This window comes from Lipotes vexillifer, unplaced genomic scaffold, assembly GCF_000442215.2.
Source record: "Lipotes vexillifer unplaced genomic scaffold, Lipotes_vexillifer_v1.1 scaffold314, whole genome shotgun sequence".
Classification (NCBI taxonomy): Eukaryota; Metazoa; Chordata; class Mammalia; order Artiodactyla; family Lipotidae; genus Lipotes; species Lipotes vexillifer.
The window spans coordinates 1,156,135-1,162,300 of record NW_006777107.1 but is presented as its reverse complement, the minus strand read 5'-3'; the positions used below and the strand labels follow the sequence as shown (position 1 = coordinate 1,162,300).

The 6,166-nt window shown below is 39.4% G+C and overlaps 1 protein-coding gene across 2 annotated transcripts in view; it reads left to right on the top strand.

The window, feature by feature from the left end:
- MET (MET proto-oncogene, receptor tyrosine kinase) overlaps nucleotides 1–6,166 on the top strand; it is a 135,567-nt gene that overhangs the window by 126,216 nt on the left and 3,185 nt on the right. The gene's annotated exons all lie outside the window — the stretch shown is intronic.

Genomic DNA, 6,166 nt, shown 5'->3' with positions numbered 1-6,166 from the left:
GCAGGAATGGGAAGGTATGTCCATCACTAACTCACACAAAGTAGACTGGGATTACCCCAGCCACTCATAGCTCAAGGGCAGAAGAAGCTGTAACTGAGGCACGTCTAGCAGTGTGGGCCTAGCTAGAAATGTGCCCTCCTTTATCTGCAATGGTCATCCTCCTGTCTCAGAACAAGCTTCTAAAGGCGTGCACCTGAGCTATGAGGGTAGGCAAGACCATGGGCAGACTCACCTGGGCAGCCAAATCTACCACACTGCCCTTTCACCTGGTGGAGGAGGTGGTGCTTGAAATGGGCCTTAAAGGAGGATGGAATGGACAAAAAAAAAATGCCAATCCAGGTGAGGCAAAGGGGCAGGAAAGTATACAAATCTGTAAAGTTCTAAGGAAACAGTAAGCAGCAGTGTTTCAGCAAAAATAGAAGGCTCAAAGGGAACTTATGAGAATAAATTGAGAAAAATATTTTCATAGTAGGTCATAGAGATCCTTGGAAAGCAAACTAGGGAGTCTGGAATTTATTCTCTGGCCATGTGGAAACATTAAAGTGAATCAGATTACACTACAGCCTTTCTTTATTCTGTAAGATGTTTTGAGAGGAGTAGATGCAGGAAGACAAAGTGAGAGGTAGAATTTGAAATAATATAGAAATTGTAAGAACAGAAAAGAGTTGGAAGGAAAGGCATCTCAGAGGTAGAATCAACAATATTTAGCAAGAAACTGATGAAAGTCAAAGCTGAGCAAAGTTATATACTGGTGCAATTACAAGTATGTGAGCAAAAAGGAGCAAAAGCCGGTTTAGGAGGAGCAAAAGCCGGTTTAGGAGGAAAAGTACCAATTGAGCCTTGAACATATTGAGTTTGACTTGGGAGTAGGACATACAGGCAGAAGTGTCTGTCAGGCAGTTGGAAATGTGGATCTGCAGCTTGTACAAACTCTTTAGTTGTCTTAGTCAACTAGGGCTGCCATAACAAAGTATTATAGACTGGGTGGCTTAAACAATGGACATTTGTTTTTCGCAGTTCTAGAGGGTAAAAGTGGGAAATCAGGGTGCCAGTGTGGTCAGCTTCCGGTGAGGAAAACACATGGCCATCTTTTCACTGTGCCTCATGCTAGGGAGAGAGCAAGAGTAAGCTCTCTGGTGTCTGTTCTTGTAAGGGCACTAACCCCATCCTCATGACCTCATCTAAACCTAATTATCTCCCAAAGGCTCACCTCCAAATACCATCACAATGGGAGTTGGAGTTTTAACATATGAATTTGGAAAGGAGGGGCACAGTTCAGTCCATAGCAGAGGGCAAGGCTGGAAATAGGCTTTTGAAAGTCCAAATACAGTTATTCAGAGAAACCTACATACATGAAGTAAGGGAGAAAAGCAGAGAGGTGGGAGACCCAGAGGAAGAGAAAGTTTCAAGAAGTAATGGGATATGGTCAGCAGGGCCCACTGCTACTTAGTGCCCAAGAAGGGTCTTGGAAGCTGAATGACCTAAGTGATTTGGTCTAGAGTGTGCTGAGGAGCCTGGGTGGTGGATGGAATATTCTATTTGCCTTTAATAAGTCAAGAGGACTATGACATGTGGAGTTAGAAAAATGTTAATGTCTCAATCCTTGAGGATAACAACTGAAAACAAGGAAAGTGTTAACTGGTTACATCAGCAAGCAAGATTGGGAGAAAATAATGTTAATGGAGGACATAGATTGCAAAAGAGAAAGGGTTGGCAGCTCTTAAGATATAACAGGGCACTGGGATCTGAGTGCAGTGTTAGGAGGCGAGAAGTCATCTGCCTCCTCCCTGTAGGTCAGCAAGAAAGAGAGGTGTGGCCTCTATTGGTAAGAGTTTCAAAGACGTTGTGGTCTTTAAGTGAAAGCAGAGTTTCAGTTCCTGAGGAAGTGGGGGAGTCATTAGAGAATAAGTTGAGGGTGACTGGGAGTCTGTTTTCAAATGAGCAGGTGTATCACAGGACAAGGTGAAGGAATGGGACTTCAGGGTGGATAAGATTGGTAAGAGGATGTGATAGCCCATGCTAGAGCTTAATGCCTGGGATTCTGATCCTAAAAGACTCTGAAAAAGATGAAAAAAGCAGGTGCTAGAGAGGTAGGCTGAGGACACATTAATGATGGTGGCAAGTGAAGGCATAAGGTAGGGAGAATTAACTCATCCTCAAAGAACATACATTTCATCCAGACTTGACTACTGGTAAGAACCAGAACCAGCTCTTACAACTCAATAAGAAGACAAAATAACCCATTTTTTAAAAATAGGCAAAAGATTTGCGTAGATATTTACCATGGAGATGTACGAAGAGCTAGCTAATATAAGCACATGAAAACATATGCCCACACAAAGACTTGCACATGAATGCTCACAGTAGTGTTATTCATAGTATCCAAAAACCAGGAGCAATTTTAATGTCCATCAACTGGCGAATGGGTATATAAAACATGGTATATCTATACAACAGAATAATACTATTCAGTAACATAGAGGAACCACTGATGCATGCTACAACATGGATAAACCTCAGAAACATTGTATCAAGTTAAAGAAGGCAGACCCAAAATATTACACGTTGAATGATACCATTTATGTGAAATTTCTAGAAAGAGGCAAAAGATTGAGACAGAAAACAGATCAGCGGTTGCCTGGGGCTGAAGGTAGGAGCGAAGATTGACTACCAGCAGGCATGAGGGAAGTTTCTGGGGTGTTGGAATTGATCTAAAACTGAATTGTGATGATAGCTGCACAACTATATATAATTTACTAAACATCCTCGACTGTACACTTACAATTGGCAAATTTTATGATATATAAATCATACCTCAGCAAAGTTATTAAAACAAAAGAAGCCTGATGAAATTTCGGATGCTCAAGGCAAGAGTTGGGATTCTGAGCTTTTTGACAACCCTGTACACACACTACTATCTCCACAAAAATACACGCACACTGCAGGGAGGTTTAGCACTTCTTATAAAACAACTGTCACTCAGATACTTGACTAGAAGTTTACACAGGCTTCTATAGATACAAAGTGCTATGTCTTTCTCCCTCTTATTGAAAGACACTATACTGTACTACATAAAGGGTGAACCTGAGTAATCCATACAGTGCTGCTTTGGAAAATGGTTATTGATTGCATGGATAAATTTGCATAAAGTTTCATTTCCAGGACAGCACAATCTTTTGAATGTTGACATGGAACATTTCCAAAAGCATGTAATAAACCATATGTATGTTGAGACCTACAAGCAAAAACTTGCCTGTTTGTAGAAAGGTCTACTGTCTTGCAAATGCCCAGATGGAGTTCAGCTAAAGTCTGAATACTCTTGAAGCCCTTTCCGACAAAATTAGAGTGTCTCTATATGTGGAGTTATTCATACCCAGTATTACAGTGTCTCACACATAGTACAAATGCTTCCATTAAAGTCAACACTGACTTCTCAGTTGTTCAACCAACTGGCTTTTTAATCCTGCTTCACCATTCTGCAGTATTTAATATCGTCAACTACTCCTCCCTTCTTGAAATTTCCTCCTTCTTTGGTTTCGGGGGACACTGTACCATCTTGCTTTCCTCCTGCTTTTAGGCTCTGTTTTCTTTACCTTGACAGCTTCTCTTTCTTCTCTCACAGCCTTACACACAACTCTCCCCCAGGATTTTGGTCCCCAGGTGTCAGCCTCTCTCAACGATTTCAACCATTCCCATCAAGGGTCCCCTTTGAATCTCTCTTCCTAGATATTTTCGTTAGCAACACAACTTTACCATGTTCAAAGTCAGATTCTTTCCTGCCAACTGTCAATGCCTCACTTCTTTATTTCTGTTAATGGTATCACCATTATGCAATATACCAATTCTTCACCCTTTTTATTGTGCAGTTCTTTAAGTTTTAAAGATTGCATACAGTTGTATATTCACCACCACCACAACCAGGATATGAAACAGTTCCATCATCCAGGAAAATTTCCTGTGCCTCTTTGTATTCAACCCCTGCCCTAATGCTAAGACCTGGAAACCACCGGTCTGTTTTCTGTCTCTATAGTTTTACCTTTTCTAGAATGTCATATAAATGGAATCATACAGTAAATATGAGTCTGTCTCCTTCACGTAGCATAATGCGTTTGAGAGGTATCAGTAGTATCAGTGTATCAGTAGTTATTCCTTTTTTTATTGTGGCAAACCCATAAAATTGACCATCTTAACCATTTTTAAGGTACAGTACAGTAGTGTTAACTATATGCATATTGCTGTGCAACTGATCTCTAGAACTTCATCTTGCAAAACTGAAACTCTGTATCCACTGAACAACTCCCCATTTCCCCCTCCCCCCAGCCTCTCTGGCAACCACCATTCTACTTTCTGTTTCTAACAGTTTGACTACTTTAGATACCTCATTATAAGTGAAATCGTACAGTATTTGTATTTTTGTAACTGGTTTATTTCACTTAGTATAACGTCATCAAGTTTCATCCATGAGGTAGCATATGACAGGATTTCCTTTTTTAAGGCTAAATAATACTCCATTGTACGTATATACCACATTTTCTTCATCCATTTTTCTGTCAATGGACATTCAGATTACTTCTGTCTCTTGGCTACTATGAATAATGTTGCTATGAACATGGGTGTGCAAATATCTTTTCTAGATACTGATTTAATTTCCTCTGAACATATATACCCAGAAGTAGGCTTGCTGGATCATATGGTAATTTTATTTTTAATTTTTTGAGTACTCATTTCCATAGCAGAATAATTCACTCCTTTTTATTCCTAAGTAGTATTCCATTGTGCAGATGTCCCACATTGTGTTTATCCATTCACTGCTTGAAGGACATTTGAGTTCTTTCCTGTTTTAGGCAATTGCTTATACGTAATTATAACTGCTGTAACATTTACTTAAAGGTTTTCGTGTGAACATAATTTTTATTTCTTTTGAGTAGATATCTAGAAGTAAGATTACTGGGTTGTAGTTAAGTGTATGTTTAACTTTATGAGAAGCTGCCAACTGTTCCACAGTGCCAGTATCATTTTATATCCCTAACAATAGTTTATAAGAGTTGTAGTTGTTCAGCATCCTCACCAGCATTTGCCATTTTCAGTTTGTGGGATTTTAGCCATTCCAATAGATTGTAGTGGTGTCTAATTTTCTTTTTAATCTGTATTTCCCAAATAACTAATGATGTTAAACATCTCTTCATGTGCTTATTTGCCATCCTTATTCTACCTTTTGTGAAATGTCTACTCAAGTCTTTTCCCCATTTTTTAAGTTTCAGAATTTATTTTCTGGTGTTTTTTAAATTGGGTTGTTTGTTATTTTACTGTTGAGTTGAGAGTTCTTTATATATTCTGGTTACAGGTACATGTTATCAGATATGTGCTTTTACCAATATATTTTTTTAGTCTTTGGCTTGCCTTTTCATTTTTTTAATGGTATCTTTCAAAGAGCAGAAGTTTTAAATTTTATTGAAAATATTATCAATGTACCAGTTGTTAAATTTTATCAATTTATCCATTTTTTTAATCAATTGTGCTTTTTTATAAGTTGTGTTGTATCTCAATTTACCTACTCTCAAATGCTCAAATTTGGCTGTGTCTATTCCTTGATTGCCTCGGCAGTGTGCCTTTCTGTCACTTTTTATAGCTTATAACAATCTCTCACCTCTAATAACTGCTTTGAGCATCACCTTTGATAAAGTGAAGCAGAGATTCTTCAGGTGAGCTCACTGCTGGTGCTCAGATATTCAGAAAGACTTGACCATTCACATAATAAGCAAGAATGGCAGCGCTCTCCTGTCTTGAAGCTTAAACTGACTTGTTTCCATCATTCTTTTTTGTTCCTCTTTTTCAATTAATTTTTATTGGAGTATAGTTGCTTTACAATGTTGTGTCTATCTTTCTCAACGCACAGGTATTGTACACCACCCCCTGCCTTTGTCTCTCTCTCCCCCTCCCTCTCCTGGCCCCCATCAGCCTCTCTCTTCTTGGTCAGCATCATTCTCCTCCTTCACTGCCCCTCCCCGCCACCAGCCTGGCGGTCCAAGCTGTTAATGGGGAGTTTGGAATGCAGACTGTTCATGGAAACTGCCTCCCTCTCACCTCTTCTGTCCCATGATTCCTCCAACACTCCTCTGATACCCAGTTATTGTCCAAGCCCTATCATTCCTTATAAACTTATCCA